This window comes from Lineus longissimus, chromosome 4 (assembly GCF_910592395.1).
Source record: "Lineus longissimus chromosome 4, tnLinLong1.2, whole genome shotgun sequence".
NCBI lineage: Eukaryota > Metazoa > Nemertea > Pilidiophora > Heteronemertea > Lineidae > Lineus > Lineus longissimus.
In genome coordinates, this window is record NC_088311.1 from 955,814 (window position 1) to 979,186 (window position 23,373).

The 23,373-nt window shown below is 42.4% G+C and overlaps 1 protein-coding gene across 5 annotated transcripts in view; it reads right to left on the reverse strand.

Moving 5' to 3' along the window:
• The window catches only part of LOC135485975 (nucleolar protein 4-like), a 104,606-nt gene that overhangs the window by 36,099 nt on the left and 45,134 nt on the right, over nt 1-23,373 (reverse strand). The window lies entirely within an intron of this gene.

Genomic DNA, 23,373 nt, shown 5'->3' on the forward strand with positions numbered 1-23,373 from the left:
ATGGAACAACTGTTACCTCTCTCGGCGTGTAGGTCTACCTTCAGGCTCTCATGGGTCTACACCGAGACCAATGAAAAATATCGCCAGATATACAAACAAAGAAGACCGGCTGTTTCATACAGTTTCGGATATAAATGTCGGGGCTGCTTGATTTATGAGCAACTGTGACGATTTGAAATATCACTAGTCCAATACTAGTATCGTTATCATGCAATTTTTCGGAGACCTTGTTTTGCCAATTTCAACATTTTTGTAAATGATAGTTTTTTCAAATCATTGAATTCGTATTTGGATCAAAACTTGGTTGCACGGCCTAATTTGAATAACCATGGAAAGTACAGCATGTACCTGACAGATGATAGATGATAGAGAATTAGCCCCAAATTCGCCTCATCTACATGAAAATAGATTGATAAAAGGTGGAGTCTTGATCGGAAAACGACGGGGAAAAGCCAATAGGTCGATACTTATTTTGATGGTGTTCTCAATAAATTGATTGTTTTTTCAGTTTCGAACGATATGTAACTTGATTCAACAGGTATGTAACATTGAACAAATAAAACTTGTTTGCTTCATGAAATAGTGAAGAAGGCGAAGACTAATTTTAGTTACCCTGGGGGTAGTGATGAAATAAGATAGGCATTTGGTTCAACAAATGGAAAGAAGACAGTAGGAGCTTTTGCAGCATCCGAATTAAACGTAAGGCTGAGGAGTGGGGACCTACTTAGGATCCGCCACCTTTGCAACCGAATGTGACACTCTTCAGGCTATTATCCTAAACAGCTCGTCAAAAAGCGTTCGCTAGCTTGAGTGTGGTTTAAAGTCAAATTTTAGCAGTCATCCACGAAAAAGGTAGACGATTTGATACATTTCTTGAAAAGTGAGCTTTTTAAAGCGGTTATACTCCCATGGAATCGAAATCGAAATCGAATTCGTCTCACAGTCCATCAACGATTGCAAGCACTTCGTCACAGATGTAGGCCCTATTCTGAATGATACGGAAAAGCAAGTTGATGCATTCGTTCCCAGCACGCGAGAGATAAAGGCCTGTACCTCATATCAAAGGAGGTGGACCAAGTGATAATAAAATATGGGGCCACTGTGCGCTCTCGTCCTTCATCTGGCAATACTTGTTATTCAATCGAATTAACAGTTTCTTGTTGAGCTACCAATATTATTTCATGCACGCATGGAATAATACGAACGAATAATAAAACCCGTCTCACAGCTTTGGGCTGCAACCTCTAAGTGATTAAATAGTTGAATGAAAAACATCGGCATAGAAGCAATAAAACTGATATTTCAACTGAGCAATAAAAATCTACGCTTTGCAATTCAATTTCGTAGTGTCGACTCCTCTGAGAGAACTAAAAACACCATATTAACTGGATGGTAGGCAAGCTGTGCTGATCAGATCTGGCGGCACCGAGGGTGCATCTTCATCTGTGGTCGCTAGGATACCGTGGGTAGGGCGCGGCGGCCTAGGACATGGTAAGTTTTGTGATGGGATTGCCTAGAAAGCCTGCCCATTTGGCCTGTCCTGAGTGAAAACCTTCAAAAGAGCTGCGTCCCCTCCATTAATATCGCGGCATCTATAGTCCATTCAAACAAGCATGCAGTAGCTACACATGACATGCACAAAAAAAGTCGCACTGAAAAATTGCCCAGGTGCTATGAGGAGAAAGACTAGCCTTGCCGATGTAAAGTTTGCATGTCCTGTAAAAGTTCGTCGGTCCCAAAGGCATTCTTAAAGGCGTCACCCAGACGACTATGGCCGAGGCAGAGAGTTCTGACGTCACACCAATGATTGGAACTCTTGCAGCCCAGGAGGTATTAAAGTTGATCCGAGAGATCATGGGGTAAACGTCAACTGAAATAGCCAAGCCAGAAGGGGAGCTAAGACGCGCCAACAGAAGTGAATGGGGCTTGTCATAATTCTCACCGGCAAGTGTACCAAAGTCGGCCATTGCCATGGTAACGAGGGTGAGTCACCCTGAGAGACGCTGTAGAGGTAGCGCTGTGCCTCCTCGTCGATGTTGGTGGATTATAACCAAGGCTTACCCTGCTCCGGCTCGTGCCTCTACTGGCGAGCTCGAGCTGACTCACCCCGCACCCCAAATAACACACTACACTCAGCAGCTAAAGAAGTAGAGCGGTGTAGTTTTTTCGACTGAGGAAGCTAGCTCATGTAGCTTTGGATAAACGTCTGTCCTGTTCGCAAAGGACAATCCAGTACCATTAGTAAAATATGGCCCATCGACTTCGGACAAAGACACAAGTAGGAGTCACGACAGGCTCGCCAAATGATTCGGCGTTTGATAAAGCTCGAAATAAACCAGTTCATCTTCTTCTGCTCGATAAGGGATTGTTTCACAGACAGGACGGTCTCTATCACTTGGGAAATCGATATTAGGGTCCATCGATTCCGTGTTGTCTGGCATATTCGGAGTGGTACAGAAACCAGCGCGGAGAGATGTGTTAGAAATCCTGTAGCCTACTGATAGTTCATAAGCGGAGACATTGTAGTTTCTTTCTGTATAAGGGCCAAATCCGGGTCCAAATGTTTTCTTATGTCTCCATCACAGAGGGTCAGGAGTTTACAGTAACCAGATAACGCTCCGCCTTAGGTTCTGGACCTTTTTGACAGGCTCTTTATCAACGAGGACCAAAACCTTCTCCAGCAACGGGTTGTGATGATGTCCAGCATGGGCTCGCAGATGGTCATTTCAAGTCCCATAATCTGCTCTGAAATGCTTCATGTATACATGTTTATCATTCCCTATAAAGATACTATCCTGTCTACATTTATCTACATTAACCGTTGCTAAAAGGTCAGGCCCGATATATCGATGGTTGAAGGGTGTAAAGCTTAATGCGACCTGTGACGATATTGACGGCTGATGGGGTACACTCGAAACACATCGTGGCTATCTGATAACCCTCAGAATGTCATGTTTCTAGTCTACAGTCAATACGAGACGCTTAAAGTGATAGGTCACATCCCCTTGGATGGTGTGGGGAGGTAGCCAACGTGGAGATGAGGATTCCCGGGATTCCCACTTCTGCATGTGAGGTCCTTCATACTCTACCACAACAGAAATGTGGGAAAAGGGCAATTGCCGATATATGGCATACGTAAATTGGCTTCTTAGCTTTGATTTAACACTCAGGAGTATCTAAAATGTAATCCAACGCAATAGCAACATGGCCAAAGGCGACAAACACTGACATTGGTTACCACTACATTTGGTAACGACAGCGTCTAGTGATATAATGCCGTGCAACGTTAGATAGGCCTAGATGTCAGATGACAATAATCTGTCATTGACAGTGGCTGTCACTGACACTGACCTGTGTCGCTGTCACCTTGCTATGGCTGGAACACAAGAAGACACTATCCGGTATCACAGGCCCCAATAGGGCCTACACATTATGTATAACAACCGACCTCAGCAGCCTCGGGCATTAAATGCAATTGACATGGTTGTGTAGCCACTGTACAGTGGATGACATGTGCCATTTGGGTAGTATGAGTGTTGTGTGCATCAGCAGTGTATAAATCATGAAATAGTGTTCAACTCACTTCTTGATGTTTACGTTTTTTGGCTAACGAACGTTCCTTTGGAGGCTGTCCCATGTAAGTGGGGTTGGTCAAATCGAATACAGATGGAACAGCTGTTTTTAACAAGTGGCATTTAATATTCAGTTGGATGCAGATATCAGGCTTCATGTGATAATCCGTATCGATAAAGTGATCACTGCAAAGTTTGGCCCAAGGCCCAGGCTTCCAACACTCCAAACGTTTGCACTTCCGAATCCACAGCTTCCTCCTCTCTCGTTCAACTGGCTTTGGAAATTCATGAAAATGGGTCCCATCCGTCATTCGATTGTTCTTTGAGCTATCCTTGACACAATTCGGAGCCACACAATACACCATAGTGAATGAAACACATTACTTCCAGGTGTGCATAATTAATTAAGGCCCTCCAGCTTTTATGATTGCATGACATGTACAGATAGCCTGATTTACATCACAACTTTTGCTGAACCCGCCGCCTGGCTCTAACAAGCCAGTTGCTAGCCTGATTAGGTAATCAAGTTGTCAAACACATAATTGGCTATATCTTCAAAATGGATGGAGCTAATTGCATTTGGTTTTCTGTATTGTATAAAGTGTTAGGTACACTTTTGAAATCGTCTTACAGCAGAAAATGGCAAAAAACCTGGAATTATGGCCTTTAAAAATACGATAACTTAGAAAAATGTCATCGCTCGCTTATTTGGCCATAATATGCCTTCATCTTCTGCCCGCGGTTTGTCCGGAATAACGACCACTTTTAAACTGTTGTGATCGTCAACGAACGATTATCGGAATATCTCTACCTCCATAAATAGAGAATGTCCTAATCTTTTTACATATGCAGACGAGCATTCCGGGAAATGCGCTCAGCGGCTTGAAGGAAAACGTATCTGTGGTTTTTTTACACGCGGTAGAGCGCATACACCGAGGAAACCTCAACTTTGGATAGGTTACGGTCGATTTCGAAATTGCCAAACCAGCCGATCATGAGGAGAAAATGACTGAATGTGATGAATTGGCACTACATGTCTCTTGTCATGTCTTGGTTTCGATACCGTTGAGTTGGCCCAACTCTTGACACACGCAGTCATGGCAGTGTTCCTGCAAAGAGAATCATCACCTTCTCATACAATTGACTTATTCAAAGTATTGGGTGTTGCAAGATGGATGATTCAATCTGAAGTCCAGGAACAAATAATATCTAAATAGGCAGCAACAGGTGAGATAGGCAGGTCCATTGTGGAACGTCTTTCAGACAATTTGCCAGCAGCATGGACGGGCTACGATGCCTAGAGGAAGAGGAGAACGCTGTTCCGCACTCTTTATCGTGTTTGTTCGAGAGAGAAAAGAGCACTCCCTGCACACAGATCACGTTCCTTTTCACACCTCTGTTCGGCCACACAAGTTTGGTCGTGGTGATCAGAGGATGTCATGACGATGATGGTGTTCTAAGAAACTCTTTGATTGGTCAACGGGATTTTGTCAAACAACCATGATAACAAAAAACATGTCGAAGAACACGGTCGATACTCGTACATCATCTTCGTCGGAAATGACAAATTTATATGACTCCAGTGCTACCTCGACATTTATTCAAATCTGTTATGACGATACAATAACCAATAACCAAACTCTGCACAGGCCTTGGCACTCATAAATAATGCAGACCAATTTCTCAATTTATCTCGGGAGTTTTATTTATCAGTATGGCGGCATATGGTGCACCCATATCGAGGCGGGCCGATACCAGTCATATTGAGCTAGGCAGATATCGAATGGAAATATTATAAGAATATCATCCAGGAGTGGAACTGTCACGAAGCCAGGCGATGGTTGGCCACAGAGTTGAGTTGTAGATCCGACAACATGCTGATACGGTGCATTGCGTGAGCCCCAATACGTCATCGTCCGTTCATTCCAAACTGTTCTCAAATCCACTTCAGTGTTCGCTCTGGACCAACAGACCAACTATTTCTTACCACCAGACCAAAAGCTGAGTATACAAACCTCACGAAGTTCGAAAAGGAACAAAGTTAAGACGTAAATGTACTTCTTTTGAACGACTCGAGGTGACTCTTTCCAAAAACGAGACTCACAGGGAGTTTAGAACTAAACCCATCAGCAGACAAAAACATACCATGAGTTATGCTAAGAATAAATAGTCATTATTTATTCTTGGTCTTTGTAGCCAACAGATATGAAGAGGCACTCTAACAGTGTATTTCAAAACGAGAAGTGTTGCCTTTAGAGAATTATTCAGAACCAACAATACCCACTCGAAACGGGTGATAACCCGAGAACCTTTTCGTAATTTGTTCATGCAGTCATAGGGTGACAAAAGTCGTGCGTAAAGACGACGACCTTGGATTGGTTTACATTCCTTCTTCCGAGAGGAATACCGTGCAACTCTTTGTCTCAAGAGTGTACATGAGAAATCTGAGAATTGGAATTAGGTGATCAGAAGATGAATACCAAAATGAATTCGATAAATATATATTACGTGTTGTCCTGTCTCACACGAGGATGATATCTATCACGGGGAGGCACTCTGAAAGCCACAGAGTCAGCTTCCGAGCAACTGTCCCCGCGGGTCGGAATACTTGACCGCCAAACCGAACTTCAGTTGTCATTAGTCACCTTCAGCCTTATAAAGTACCCCTACCCAAGTGCAGTTGTCACGACAAAGACAAATCTACATGCCTAACATCAACATTGACGAATCTAGGCTTGTTACAATATCATTTCGGTCATGATATTTGGATAAACCCAGACTTGATCACTACTAGTGGACAGATCGAGGTTTGGGATGATATCTTCAGTGCATGCCAGGTGTGGTATGGGTAGACATGACTTCGTAGTGGACTCAATGGATCGCACAATTCCGCAGGAAGACATTTGCTATCGATCGGTGGAATTGTTTTAGTTACCCCTCTGGGCCAGGCATGTTCCACATGATACCTTCCCATGACCGTGTTTACCTGGTAATACAATGTCATGTTGATTCGGTGTAGTCAAACTATGGCCAATATGGTAACAAGTTACACTTCACCGCCATGTGCAACAACTCCAACAAATCTGCATAGACTGGGGAGTTTCATAGGGCAACGTATTGGTGACTTGGTTCAAACATGTTCTCAGCAAGAACTGGATTGGCTCTTGCAAATTCGTCCTCGCACCTCCTTGCCAACGAATATAATATGGGGTAATTATCAGGTCTCAGGGTGTCCGGTTTGGCACGTTTGACCGGGCTGAAGGACCCTGTTCTACGATAAGATTGAAGTACTGATCTCGAACGATGAGCTTTTGAAGTATGTTGTCGGGTGTATATTGTAAATCGACAACGAGGGATCCCGATTGATCAGCCAAGTCGTGGTTTAGTTTTGTTGATGAGGTGGGTATGGTGCATCTCAGTCTTGGGTAAAGGTTGGGAACACCAAGCAAAGTATCACAGCTGAATGAAGGTTGGACAGGAGGAGGGAAATTTGAGGGTAATAGATGGGTCTACGATAGCAGAAGATTGTATTTCATATCGGAATAGCATAATACAAATACATTGCAAGAGTAGACAGTTACATCTACAAAGACGAACAGCTCTGCATGGATTATGATGATACATTATGCTTTCCTTTGATAATCACGACAATGACATAATAAATGTACATGTACAGGTAGATACATGACAAAGGATACAAAGCAACGTACAGTGCAGATTAGAATGAAGTATACATGTACATCGTACATGACATTACAAAAGAGAAAAGGTCCTATTCTGACTGATACTGAAAGAAAGGTATGGTGGAGTCAAATGTGACTGTTCAAAGTGCCATGTCACTGGTTGCAGTGTAACTGACTGTCATCAAAATGATAACAACTTGATTCGTTGCCATAGGCTTGAAAGACAGGTTCTGAACAGTTCTTTTTTGAGGAATTGAACCTCTTTCCTGTCTGTTTTTGTCATCAGGGGCCTATAAGTTAACTTTGCTTTGTTAAAACAAAGGTTCTTTTTAGCTCTTGGGCGGCTAGGCTTCCAAAGACGACAATGCATGCAGATCTGAACATTTTTTTGGTATGAATTTGAGTACAGATGACAATTATAATTGGTACATAAAGTAAAGTACAGTAACCTCATTCTTCACAAGACATCCTTATGTATACATGTAAAGGAAGTGGGTACTTCAGATGAGGACACGAGGACATGTATGGCGGGTAGGACCTATAGAGATTTAGGCTATTATAGTACAAGGAAGAGAGACAAGTAAATACATAGTTGCATGACTTGGCAACGGATTAAAGCATAACATAATACAATGCATTGCATGGATCGATATTCATAATTCTATATAAAGAACTGGTTTGATGAAATACACAAGAAGTCTGATGTCAAATCAGTAGTATTTGACTAGAGTATAACGAGCAGTAGGGGAACACGGGAGGGACGGGTGTATGGCGTTCCACTTGGCCATCAATGCTTAGGCTACCCGAGGCTGGGTTTCGATGTAACGGCAACACCACTCGTCCGATATGTGCACATAACTTTACCAAAATAGATTTAGGTTACAGGGGGAATACACTGCGCATAATTATGTTGTTATAGCCCCGAATGATTCAGCTGACTGCATATGCCAGTATACAGTTTATACGAGAGAACGTGAATAGGCAATTTAAACGGGGCTGAGAGTCGATATGGGTACTGCTGTGGACACATTATATGGGCTCTGAAAAATTAATCGACCCATCTGGTGTTCTGAGTGAGTGGAGCAGAAGACTCGTATATGACAGGCTATGAGTGGGCCCAGGCACTCCACCACGAATATACCCACGGCCATCTTTTATATCACTATATATTACTACCATAGAATTGCATCATCAAATTATTCTCAGAAGAGACGGAGCCAATCGATATTCAGCCAACATGACAACAACAAATCTACATCCCTCACAACACTTAACATGACATCCCTACCATGCATCCCCCCACAACAACAATCTGTAAATTGTTAACTCGTCCATAACACAAATTGCAATATCAACAACATCTCCGCACTTGTTCCTACATCACAGAAGGACCTGCCCTCCAAATAACTCTTTGTGTAACTAATAACTACAAACTATTGTATCGGGCACGCGCCTGTCCCTCCGCTACCCCGTCCGCCATTTTGCTTGTGCCCATCGCCACAAAAGGCTTTCCGAAGCGTGTCACAAAGATACACATTGATGCCTCCATCTGAAGCGAATAGATTCATCAATGTACTGCCGACATATCGATCACTAACACACAGAGACTAGATTTATAAATATCAGTAAAGTGTACCTTTCGCCTGTTAGTATGTATCTTCTTCTTCCTGTGTCCAATCATGAGAGCCCGATCCTGTACCTCTCGCTCGCTGAATCCTACTCTCCTCTCCACCGATCACAGCGTTCCACTGGCGTTCCCGTACTCACTGATACCCGTTCCGCGAAAACAAAGAAATTAACATAAAGTCCACTTGTGTTCCCCTTCCCGAATCCTGTAGACCTATCGTTGATTAGTCACTCTCCTGCGGGGCTCCAGATTACGTCAGATTATCTTAGTCGGCAAGAAAAGCGGGCACATTTCCATAAATGTCGACTGCGATGGTTCCGTGTGTTTGCCCTTCTGCTGGAGACCGGGCTGCTGGATGGAGTGAGAGAGGGGAGAGCGATCGACCAAATATTCCCAAGGCGTGTCGCTGTGTCCCCTTTTGAGCATGCGTTACTCGAATAATGGGGCCATTAGCATGGCAGAGCACTATATTTAGATTGAAAGGGGAACAGGAGGGGGGACTCGTGCCGATTTTCAGCAGCATGTGCCGTGATGGCTACTCTAGCTTATTCACCTGATACGGGGTATGAGTGTGGCCCGGCTTTTATCGATTTTAGTTAATTATGGAGGCTCGCGATTGACTGTGGTACACTCGGCCAGACCATGCGGCAGAGATAAAATATACTCCAAGCTCTTGGACTCTTACTGGACTCTTCTGTCCTAGAGGGGTCCGTATACTTGGTCAGTCTTGCCTCCGACATGTGCGATGCTCAGCCCCCATACGGGATATACATGGGTCAAACCCCTATTCAATACCATCGACCATTGTTTTTATTCAAATTGTCTCTAATATGGTACTTACTTTGAATGAGACGATAACTGAGCCCTCAGTGACCCTCTGACCTGACAAGACACCCATACCAATATCTCTCATACCAATTACAGAGACATCCTGCTAAAACCCATGCTTCTACCATCCTACATAATAATTTAGGTTTTTAGTGTACTTTAATTTAAGCATTTCATCTTTCATGTTTTATCGACCCATTCTATATAACAACCTCATACTGGGCCTATTTTAGTCCAACAATAAGAAATATCACCATACGAGATAAGTGGCAACCCCTGCACAGATTGGTGGTGGGGACACCGTACTTTGAACATCGATTCGTAAGAATTGCTTTCCTTTCTCCTGTCTCAGGAGGACATGGTGAAGGGAGTTCCATCATCTTCCAGCATCTTCCAGCATCTTCCAGCATCTTCCATCATCTTCCAGCAAGACCAAACCTTAAGGAAATGTGTGTGTGTGTGATTAATCCCAACCTCTAGACATCTTCTGACTGCTAAGAACAACATGCTTAATAAATACGGCTGCGGGCCTGTACCCCTGGATGAGAAAACAATTGAAGTGCGCGGGCAGGGTGAGCGCAAAGATTTGGCCGCTTTCTCTTGGAACAAGCAATTGATTTACATTACGGATGTCTACGGTGTTCATGTCAGGCCAGGCCTTATACATTAACCCGGACTGAGATCATGCTTTAGGCATTATTTGCTGTTGAGTTCCTGTCAGCCCCCATGTACCCATGACCAAATATTCACCCCACTTCAACCAAACAAGGAAGTCGGTCTCGGCATGTTCGCTCAAGTTCGGACGCCACGAATGCGGTCTCATTATGTGTTTCCTCACCGGAAACCTCTTTTGGAACGCGTCTGCTGTAGATTAGTTGAAGGGAAAATATCAAGATTTGTGATAAGAACATCTACTTTAAAAAAAAGAGGCTGTGCCAAATAGGCTTTGGTGTCCAGTGCTATGCTTTTATAAGCATTACTACAAGTGCACGCTGACGTTCTTCAAAATCTTAAGGGAAGTCAACCCCTATTCTACACCCCAACAGTACAAGACCCAGATAGCCGCATTTTCAAATCGAATCTTCTCTATTTCGTCCACAGTCCTATTTCTTTACCAATACATTTCGACAGCCTATCAATACATATACCAGTTCACGGCATGTTAAACACATTTCATTTCGTTATGCTGATGCTGATGCTACAATGTATGAAAGATTCGACTTGATCAGAGACTGGGAAACATACCCAAGTTCAACAACGTATCAAACTCAAAGTAACTTTTCGCCGTTGATTCCAAATGCGTCGGGTAATGACAGGTCACCCTGTCAATTGAATAACATATTCCGCTCCCAATATGAGGTTAACATTGATGGTGTCGGTTGATGTAACATGACGATTGTCAGTGGTCACATACGTAATATAATTTGGTAACACCCGGTGCGCCAGTCTAGCGGGACGCACGGGCTAAAGGAACCTAATGAATGAACGCTCTACCTGTCCATTGTGTCCATTGTGTCAATACAAAGGCTGACACGCGCCGTCATGCCTTCGTTACATTGGAAACCCTTTATTTCGGATGGTGAATGGAGATTATAATAATGTTGTTAATGTATGCTAATTCGTATTGTGTGGCCATTAATGACGAGAACTGTTACCTTACCTTCAAAGAATATGTACATGGAATGTAATGCGTAAGATAACACACCTTTTGTCCAATACATACTTGCTTCATAAACATACTTTAAGACATTTCCATTCGAAGGCCCTGTTCAATACCTTTATGATCATCATCACAGCATATGTTTTATGCAGTTCCCAAAATCAACAAAGTGCAGTATGATTTGTCTATCATGCTATGGGTTCTTTCAGCAAGAACATCAGCCTGCCGAAAGGAAAGTTTACAGAACGCTGATGGTCCCATGAAAACTACGGACATCTTGTATAGGTCTTCTCGGTATACCCCGGTACCCGAGTAGCTCCCGGACAGCACCTTCACTGACCTATGATTCACACGGGCCCATTATGTACAAGTTGTCCATGCCCCATTCATTTCGTCATAATCATAAAACTATGAGCTCGGTCATTACCGATGCGGAACACCCTATATCTTGCCAGTTTTTCTAAGCCTCAATGATCCTCTTTGAATCGACACACAATCGTGCGAAAGAACGCGATCGATATCTAACTAGTGCACCCGTCCATGATATCTCCGAGTCCCCATATGTGCCCATACGAAATATGCTACAGAACCTATACGCTATAGCCAATATGGACGGTGAGCGGCCATCTTGCAGCTTCGTGTTCCAATGGCCATGGACTTTGAACAGAAGAAGCAGTGGTCTTATCGATAAGCTGGTCGAACTTCTCAGTCTTGAGCCACTCCCAAGGCCGTTGCTGCTGGATACACAAGACAGACCAAGGAGACACATCAACCGACTCTAGTCGCAGCGGAGAGTGGCGTTTTTGTGAAGAAAATATGTCATTTTTTTATCACTTCATAAAGAATTCTGCTTTCCTTGAAAGAATTATCCTTAAAAACTAAACATTCAAAGGGTCTAACTCAGTTCTTTGTTGTCATAGTTGGCACGGGGCAATTTTTCATCTTTCTGACCCGGCTGCGAGATCAAGAGATCGACGGGTAGCTTTGTTGTCAAGGGGCTGACCGACACCTCTTTTTGGCTATTGAGTTCACAACAAAAGAAACAAAATGTTGTAATTCTCACATGCGACTGAAAAGCCTTGACCCCGATCCAAATGAAAGTTCGTAATTAATAGTTGCTCTCCACTTCATCTGTCCTTGTTGACGACAATGCCACTTTACATCTCTTGGGACTGATCATATACACGGACCATATGCCGATTTCAACAAGGCCACTTGGTCCTCTCATCGTGAACTAGAGTTTGGCCAGGTCCCATCCAATACGTGTGGGACAGGCCTACTGATATTAGGTAGCGAAAAGTGAACATTCCGCAGTCATTCTCTTAGAACGCAGAACAATCGCACACATTGCAAAGAGCGTTTACTGCTGCCTTAGACTTAGTTGGGCTCAGCCTTAGTTGGTTCATTGCTTTTCTCGTATGCATATGCTGATGGACTATCGGGTGATCACGCTGACACTAAGATAGTAACCGGGCATGTCCTTTAGAACAGCACGGCTCCCCTACCCTCTCAGCTTATCACGCCTTACTCAGAGGTCGTATGACTTATTCACGAAACGCAACCATGGCAACGTGATGAGATAAAATTGGAATGAGTCTTAAATCTATATAGGCCTAAGTGCAGCTGGTAACGGCATGGGACGATCAACCCACGTTACCCTTGGTAACCACCAATCATTCATTTAATGGTCTATTCGTGAGCACCACTATCGATCAGTTCAAACGGGCCTGCATAAACACACCCGCCGATATCGGCCAGATATGAGTTTGATAATAATGGCTCTCAACTTTATGTTACAATGTCCTGTCGGGCGCGTGGCAATGTGGCTGACATTGATGACAGCACCACATTCAAGAAAGCAACTCATCCAAGCGGGTCCAGAAAAATGGATTCACCCTTTTTATCAAACGTAACAAAAGGTAGCCCACTTGGGTTCTTAGTGTGAGTTGAAAATAAATATTGACGCTGGTTGAAAGTAATGTTCGTCGAATGTAACACGACAAAAGAAGGTCAACGCTCGAGACAGGCAGAGAGTACGTGACTCCGGAGTTTAGGCCTAATTTTCACAAGAGTCATCCAGTTCCTCATGCTTCCTCTGTAATGTCACCATTTGGATAGTGATAACGCAATACAGCCATATAAACGGCTGCCGTTCTCCCGGCAGATGCTTCACATTACCTCCATTTGACCCACAGGCATACCCATTATACGAATACAATGTATAACATAAAAAACACCCCTATACCCGAGCTGTACCTATCCGAACAATGCCTTCAGAAATTCATAATAGTTTCCTAATTGTTAATTTCAAGTGTCATTTTTTCTATAAAGCTATTAGTCTGGTGATGCGAATTGAGCGTAGATATAAAAGAAGCCGGGCCAATTATGGTGATTCCTTAGAGAAAATAGACATTCTTTTATCAGAAGCATTTCATAGTATTTAGGAAGAAAAACTTCCTTTACGAGATTGAGGATGCACACACACTTCATTTTGCTGCTGGCCCGATGCTTAGTGCAGCCCGAGTCTTTTAATATAAAACACTGGTGCTGCGTAATGATATTGAAGTGACTTTTTATTATCTCGCGCTATACTTTTTCGTTAGGTTGCGTTAATTTGCCATAATTGCGTTCATTGCCATCGAAGAGGTGTTCGTTGTTAGCAAGAATACTGCTTCCAACTAAACATTATTGTGTGATGGTCCAGCCCATCTGAATACATAATAATTGACGACTCTTTAGTTCGATTGAATATTTTGGCGGAGAAGCGAAAGTGCAGACCAAGTCGTTTGCGTTCATCGGCGAAAAGAAACACACCTGGCTGAAACGGAAATCAACGATCCCAATTAATTTTTTGCATTGTCTATTTCAAACCATGCCGATGTTCACATATGAGCCAAATGTCCCCAGTACTCGATGCACAATGGTATAACGGACCCAACAGGCGATAGGCAAAGCCACAGCTGGTTACACTACACACGAAATTCACTTTATTTTCCGAAATAATACACTTGTTGTACCAAAGTATAGCACATGCTGGCGGGGATCTATTTTGTTATGGTGATTGATATCCCAATATCAATATTAAAGTGATTATTTGGTGAACGGCTGTACCGTGTATGGGGTACAGGAAGGTAATTCAACACCTTTTAAAGCTTTGGCAAACATTTCATGATATTTCAATTGAGAGTTTGATTCGAGTGGGTGATTGGCACCGACAGCCAACCTGTGTTGACTGCGCCAACAGATGGAAGTTTGTTTGAGTTTCTAGAACGTCTGTCTCTTCTTCTGTTGAGCCTCTAATCCTGACATCAAGCTCCTTGGGGGACGACCGTGGCACATGTTCAATGGTAACAAGATCGAAGGGCCTCTCTCAATCAGCTGAGAATAGGCCGAAAATTGTTGTCAACGAATATAGGCCTATTATGTTCATGAGTGACTTATCATCAAATTAAGGGCTCAAGATGCGCAGAATCATGATGACCAATTACACGATTTGAAATCAGGATCGACATCAGAAAGAAACGAAAAACAGTTTCTAAACTTATATACCGGTAGCTTTATCCTGAGATCCGCGCTCAGCCTCTTATGATAAGCATATTAGGCGTATATTTTACATTCCTTTGTTGAAATAGGAATTGTAATGAAATATGTGTAGTTTTGTGTAAAGGGCATGTAAGAGTACGGTGTCATTAAACGCCGATGCACCTTTTTTCGTTCTACAAGAAACGTGATCTAATAGGGTATCTCTTTCTTGGAATAGTTTCATTCCAGCATAAAATCAAATAACACCATCGAGGATGAGTCAAGTTTGAAATAATACCTCAAATTCTCAATACTGTCAGAGAATATTGTATTATTGGCGTGGAGTTAGTTTTTAAATTGACATGGAGTTGACGTTGGTGTCAGCTTTCCAAGTCACTCGTTTTAAATGGGAGGATCTATTGAAACAATGGATGGTAAACTGAATTAAAATAGAAAATTATATTATTATTCATTTTTTTTTACCTGATTGAAACTATTACCGGTCCGTTCAAGGTTTGACTAACGAAACGAAATACCACTAATCACAAAATTCGATACTTTTCCAGTCAACATTACAATATCTAAATCAATAACAAGCGCACAAAGAACCAATCTTTATTCACAATCATGTATGGTGTCGACGGTTAAAATATCGAAGTGAAATCATTGCTTGATATCCATACTGCGCCTATCCCCACTGGTCTAAAAACACAGAAACGCCAAACAATCACGACAAAATAATTTTATCATCAATCCAACAATGGCGATCGAATGAGATTTCACAAAGGTAAAAGGTGGGTTCCCCCAAACAATGCACGTTTATATTGTTTGTGAACGCAGATCAAAATATTTGAAAATGTTTAATCAGCCTTGGGCGGTTTATGTAAAGGGCTATTGAAAACACCTCTGATTCAGCTAGGTGTATGTGCAGCATCACCACATCATAGGCCAGGGTCATAGGTTTCCTCCTGGTATACCTACTTTATACACACATCGATGTACGGTGTCCTATTAGTGATAAAGGGGCATCTAAGGCATAGTTACGCTGAAGTATCGACGTAATTTTAACCAATCTTTGTATAGTTGGCTCCGGGTGTGTAATCATGTATACGCATGGCAATTATTGTTTTTTTTAAAAAATTGTTTCGATGCAAAAAATATGTGTATAAACTTTAGTTTATTTGCTTTTTGTATAATCAGAAACATGGTATGAAAAATATTAACCCCTGATTATTTCACCATTACCAAGCACTGGGGTTTTTGGGAAGTCCTGAATGTCGATTTGTCAAAATGTAGACGACTTGGTTGTACCCGTGCCCATCCGCTGTCTCCATGAAGACATGGTTGTTCCTGCGCCTGTCCCCATCAAAGACATGGTTGTACCAGTATCTGTCCCCATGAAGACGTGGTTGTACCCAGGCTATGCCCGTACCTATGCCTGTCCCCATGAAGACATGGTTGTACCCAGGCTATGCCCGTACCTATGCCTGTCCCCATGAAAGACATGGTTGAACCTGTAACTTGGGGCTTCGTACCTTAGGCGTGTATCGATCTGAAGTCAGAGGAGCCGTGACAATCGAACACGCGCGACTAGCACCGATTCAATTAACCAACATTAATCTCAATCGCGTAAGCTGCACAATATCCCATATAGAAATTCAGGTAAATGAGAAAACCAAGGCGACCAGAACGTCGATGGGGGACGAGGGGCGTGGAACAGGTTGATGGGGGTCGATAGAGGTGTGTGGAAGTGAGGAGAGTCCGTGTGCCAGGACATGCGTAGGGTATACAGGTATCGAGGTGAATTCGGCTCTTTGTGAACAACTATTACGAGAAAGACTAAAGACTAAGCGAATTATATTTGTTTTGTAAATTTAGACCCAAATACAAAGTTTTCGCTACAGAGTTTTATAGGTTAAGGATCGAACTCACAGAAAACCCCATATCTCTTTAGAAAAGATTACTTTCCAACAGTCTTTGCATGCGTGCTTTCTCATTGCGGTTTCATGTCTAGAAATCTCAATATTGAGAGTTTGCATCTGAAGGAAAAAAAACATCCTCCGGTCAAAAGTTCGAAAAGTTGTTTTGTTGAGAGTCGAAAATGTTGTGAAAAGGTTTTATGCGAAAGAGTTGCAATCGGTGTTGGTGTATCCAAACACGACCTAACGTAGAGGTGTCCATTCAAAACCGTCTGTGCTACCCTTGCATCAAAGGACGTGCTCTGACTCGGCATGTTCAACAAAAAGTGGTTGACATCTTTTAAAATAAGTCAATGTTACCCGAGCCCTACATCGACCGCCCCCGTACCGAGCTGATCAAGCAGTAGAGGAATCATAACTGTCATTAAATTGGGGTCGATAGGCTGGGATCGAAACTAGTTAATGTATTCTGGAAACAGGCAATACAGTCCATTGATGGGGGAGATGTACATCTACATTGAAAATACATTAGAAGAGAACTGTGCAGCTTTACTCTTATCCAGAAGGACACAGCCCGGGAAATAGCTGTCTCTCCAACTTCGAAATACCTGCCAAAGATTAATCTACATGTACTCAAAGACTCAAGCAAATAAACTCCCATACGAACAATGTTCAAAACTTCGATTCTAACAAAACATTTCGGCAAAATCCGATGTCAGATCTTATAAGATCGTTTATAAGATTTGGATAAGATTCTGATAAGAATCTTTCATATCAAACTGTGGCCATATGGGACAAGATCCTCGGCAAAGTTTCATCATGGGGAAAACGAATGACCAAAGTAAAGCGCGACCTGAATATAACATGGGGATAATAGATTTATTAAGATGAACGCCTTCTACTGTGCCAGGTAATCATAGCCCCCACCTGAATTTATCGGTGCTAACTGGGCGTTGCCAGCAGAACATGTAGCTGTAGGGTCGGGAGCTCAGGGTATTGATCGCAGCTGGAGTCACGGGCGGTCACAGGCGCAGAGTCGTTATAAGTTGGCGTACATGTACGGCCAGTTTTCACAAACCCATTTTCCCCCATAAATGGTTGATATATACTTTAGTACTCTGCCGTCACTGGCCGGTCATCATAATTGTTTGTGTTATGTAAGATCTAAACAAGATGTTCGTGAATTATATAATTGAGTAATACATGTACTCAATGCTGTAACCTATATGTACGTCGTTTTTCAATGATGAATACATACCATTTCTTATCGAATTCTTTGATAGCGTGAAGAATCTATCGCCTTTTATTAATGCTTTTATCTGTGATCTTTTGATCATCCATCTTACCGCGACACACGATCAATTTCAACAAGGGCCTATACACATGACATTCAAAGGTACTTTAGTAATCTAAAGTCACTCAGAGATAGATTGCTTCTTCGCACACGCAGACGCCCTTAAACAGACGAACAGAGACGCAATAAGCATGGGTCTCGCTACCTTCCACCGCGTTCCTCCCTGAGAACGCAGCACCATAAATTCGGATATGAAATTATTCAATTCTTTATGGTGCTAGCGGGATCTTCAAATCTACGTGCTGGTTACCTAGGCAACGGCGATGTTCTTCTAGCAGTGGAGGGCTGCCATGACAAAATAATTCAAATTTTCTTTAATGCCTAGATAGACCATACCAAATTATAATAGCCGTATGAATACGACGTGGTGTTCTCCCTTAGCAGAGTTCGCCGCGATCATGTTTTCATTCCGATGAGGAGAGGCGACAGAATAAACATCGTTTCGTTGGCAAGAGGGTTTGCTCAGTTTTTGCTTGCTTCTTTCATTAACTCTCAAAGACATCGGCTGTGAAACGCTATCAATGTAGGCCTATAATCTAACCTAATCTGACACATAACAAGATGCACCGCCAATTAGTGTGTGTACAATCAGAAACGACTCATCCAGTACTTTCCAACTTATCATTATTTGGACCTTGAAATGTCCGTAAATTGCTGAGGACTCAAAGAACTGATATCGGATAACTCCATAGAAAGAACGAGATAACAGTATCGTGAGCAATTTAAAAAAACGTCTATTGGTCCTTGATTATGTTGGAGTTGATCAATGTTGTTATTCAAATTCGTTTTCATCGAATATCAAAAGATATTGACATGCAGCAACATCACAAAAGCTCTAACTCATGATTTTGATACTACATCTAGTAGTCACCATAATATCTAGATTTCATTCTGTTTCTGGATCTTTTATACTCTTTAAGCTCTACACAAATACGTGCGCTGATGCTGGAGCCTTTTTTGTAGTGAAGCCTTCGTCCCCGAATGTGGGGGCAATTGCAGGCCGAATGTTTTTGAGGTCAATCTGACCTTAACATATCTAAGGTCAGAGATCCCACCCTGGCATGATCTGGCTCGATACTAACAATACTTTTTTAAAGAACTTAAATGGTTGGTGGGTTATCCACGCTTTGGTGAAGCTTCAACAAACTACTTCTGGTATTTCAACCGGTGGTTTGTGGAACACGAAACGCTCTTGAGGCAATGCACCATATCTCATTATAGGAAACTAAATTATGTTCCTGCATGTGCTGGTCGATTTCAACAACTACACCCTCTACTTCTCCTCTGGTGTTTTACTTTGTTTTACACTGGTTTCTACCATGCAGGGAAAGTACCAGCGCTCGTGCAGAAAGCCATCACCTCTGTACAGGAGCCATTACGCCAATTTCACTCGAATCATATTCAAAATGAAGCATTACTACTCTGCATAATTGGCGAGCCATTTAAATTATCCGAGGATGCGGAACCTGTATGTTCCATGCGAATGAGCTCCATGGAGTCCGGGAGGGGATTGCATGCACCGGCCGAATCTAGTGAAGGCTAATCCATATTTAATGAGTGTAGACCCTGGTCGCTCTGGCGATGCGATCGTGGGGTAAACAGAATGAGTGTATGCTCGGGTTTTACGGGTCGGACTCGTGAAATATTGATTGCCTCTGTGTTATGGCATTGTTTGGGTGGCAAACTCCCCCTGATTTACGGTAATTAGAGCCTCCACCGTATGGATGCCATGGACCGCCTCGCCCAATCTGGATAAAGTCAACTCAGTAGTGCCAATAATGTTACGGCCGGATCGATCGGCGGTCAATGCTCTGTGTTAATGCTCTGATTGTGTAGACGTTTGGTTTCGACCTTTTGTCGAAGGAGGATGGGATTCAAGCCAGTATCAAGACAAGGAGTGGACCTGGCCGGCGGCTACAGCCTTAAACTGCAATAGTCATGCGGTACAACATGCACGTCAAATACTCGTACGAAACCTCCCTATTGGAGGTATAAAACTTACGAATTTGACTACTTTAAGTTATTGACTCAGAACCCTGTTTAAGAAGAAATATACACCACACCTACGAACGAACGCACGCACTGGTTTCTTGCCACAAATGTGTAGCTGGAAGGGACTGAAGAAGAGACCTATCAAAACAAAATATTGTTTTCTTTGTACGCTTCGGCGTTGTAAACACGAGACACTCTGACATTTCTCAAGTCAAATAAAATTCAATTGGAAAGGTCATCATATGATTTCCATTGCCTCCTGCTTTGTTCATCTCGGGATTATTGGGGTATTAAATGACTTAAAATGCCATATACCTTTAGTGAAAGAAATGAGCTCAATTCCAAATGAGGGGTTATCGCTTGATACGGCGACGCCAATGTTACGTTTACACTTCACGTGTGGCGGTATACTCGGAAAGTGCTGGGAGACGGATGTGGTTACATTCTGCTGATTGCCCGACCAAATTTCCCTGCTGATTAAACTGGCCATCCGCGAATTACATGTAGCTCCTCCCGTTACCCGCCCTTACCTTTAGTCAGACATGCTAGAAGTTTGAACGTGATCTCAGTTGGCAAAAGGTTGAGTCTTTCATCAAACTAACTTTTTCAATTTCTATCGAATTGTTTCACTTTATAAAACCAAGATTATAGATTTTTCTCAGGAAAAAGTAGGTTTATTTGGTATACCTCAGGCATCATAAACTTTTGTGCATTATCAAAAAACGGCACTTCCAAAGGAATGGACAAGATTATCTCACTTCAAAAGCAAGATAACATTTCCTGAACGCTTACAAAAAGTGTTAAACAATTTTGTGACCTGTAATTATGGCAAAGTCCATGATCACAATGAGACCAGGAGAGGGTTTAATCAACTCGATATCCACAAATATTTAATTGTGATATAAGGAACAAAGAGGCCTATTTTCCCTATAAAGTTCATCACCACCCACTCTACGATTGTTTTTGATGCTATTCCGCTGTGTGTGAGAAACCGATGATTAGTCGCTTTGTCCTTCGATTCTTTCCCGACACATCAACAGGATAAGGTAACAGTACCTCAGCCACCGGGATAACACACAAAACAAATTTATTACATCACACAATGAAAAGGCAAAATATAGGTTTCGAATTATCATTTTCTTCCGGAATATTTATATTTCGCTCTCTAAATTTATTACCCTCGGGTGAAAATTTCAAGTTTTGTTTTATTGTGCGCCTGAGGAATAAAGACATAAATGCCAGCAGCTTACAAAAAGAAAAACTTAATGATGGTGTAATGAAGCCGACTTTGTGCACCTCTGTTTCATCGATTTGTAGCTGTTTCTGTATGGGTGTAGGTATGTTGCCGGAGGCGTCAACCCAAACTGTACTGATCGCCAGCGAGGTATCTGCCACAAAAAAACGTACCCGCTCTCAGCTACGACGACGTGTCAGATGCACCCAAAGCAACATTAAACTCCCATAAACACGGCGCATAGAACAGTCGACCAGTTTTTTGCGCTTCTCCTTGCATGACATGTTGTTTCTGATACGATATCGAGAGACATGCAGGGTTTCTTATAGCAATGAATTAAAACGCGACAAAGATGGAGGAATAGAATTTAATCGATGCAAAACGGTGATGTTGGGGAGGATTCATTTAATGGTGAGCGCAGCTTGTTCGAGTAGTTTTTGTTTGTTTGCTGTTGATACAGAGGGACATTCGAAGAAGTGGTGAACAGAGGCAAGGATATAGGGTCCTACTGAACTCTATTGCATTGGTCATATATACAATCATTTGTTTTAGCCGCTGGTACGTTTTGATGGAAGTCCTTCAATCTGAGAAGGGGCACTCCAAGGCCTGTTGCGAGTTTCCTCCAACCCACCAATAGGGCCCTACATCATTCAACGTCATCTCTCCCTCTCCTCTCTTATAAACAAAGAACCAGTGGTGAACTAATACAATTATTCCGAGATGAATAGAAATCGATACAGTGGCCAATCACAGAATATGTAATTAATTCCCACTCCGCACTAATTACATTGGTTACGTGCTTAGGGCGCCACCACGCGGTTATGATGTAATTTGTTGAAAGAGGTGAGTTTGGGGTACGTGTACGTTTCCGAGCAAAGATCACGTCAATGCTAGTATTGTTGCTGTGGATATGGCTTCCTTTCTTAATATGATGATGGTGATGATGATATCAACGCAGACTTAAAGTAGTCGGCTTCTGACCCGCCATTCGCTCATATGATGAGCTTCCATTCGTAAAGGGTTAAAACAGCAAACAAGATCTAAAGCTGAAGCACTATTAAGCCAGAAAGCTGCAATGTAACAAAACAATTCAATAACATAACATGGTGATAATTGGGTGAAACAATATCCGTAGCTATCATCAGCAGTGCCTGTTACGAGGTGTTCCTGTGTGGTTATTATATAACCAGCCCGGGGTCTGACTATGGAAGTGGTGTTGTACCCCAGGCGACCGGTTAATAAGATAACACAGGGAGGTAAGTGTTTAAAACACAAACCAATGGCCAGATGACAAATCACTGAAAAGTGAGGAGAATCAACAATAATTTGGGAAGAGAAGATTAGATAATGCACTGAACATACAAGTATTAAACTATCGAAATGGGTTGGTGCGGCAGATAAGTCAAGGCAATTCTATAACACTTTATTTCAAGAGTTATCTTGTTCAGAAGTATTTAATGTGCAAATATATCACAGATACAAGAATCTTTCCTGAGAAGTTAAACAATTCAGCAAGATCGTTGAACGAAACAACTGTACATTACATCGCCAAAAGCAATATCAGTCTAACTATTACATGAAACATCCAACAGACACTTGTTCATAGTTGTTATGTAGTCTTCTGATGTATTTCTTATGATGCTCAATAGGTGAATATACATGTAGCATCTTACGTAACTTCAGAGTCACTGTATGCACAGCGCCACAATGAAGTTACCATCAAATGTCTGAAACGAGCAGTGGTCATGCACTCCTGCTGAAATCGAACAGCAGTGAAGTCCTCGTGTACTGAAACGTTCATCAGTGGATCCGTCCCTCCTGAAGCTCAGCTGAAACGGAAGGTGTGTTTACGTGTCGGAAGAAGCCAGATCATTTCGCACAAGCCACCTCATTATACCAGGACGAATATATGCGTTCAAAGTATCCACTCGTCCATCCATTTCCTCTCATAACTCAGATGATTTCTTCCTGCAGACGTTCGT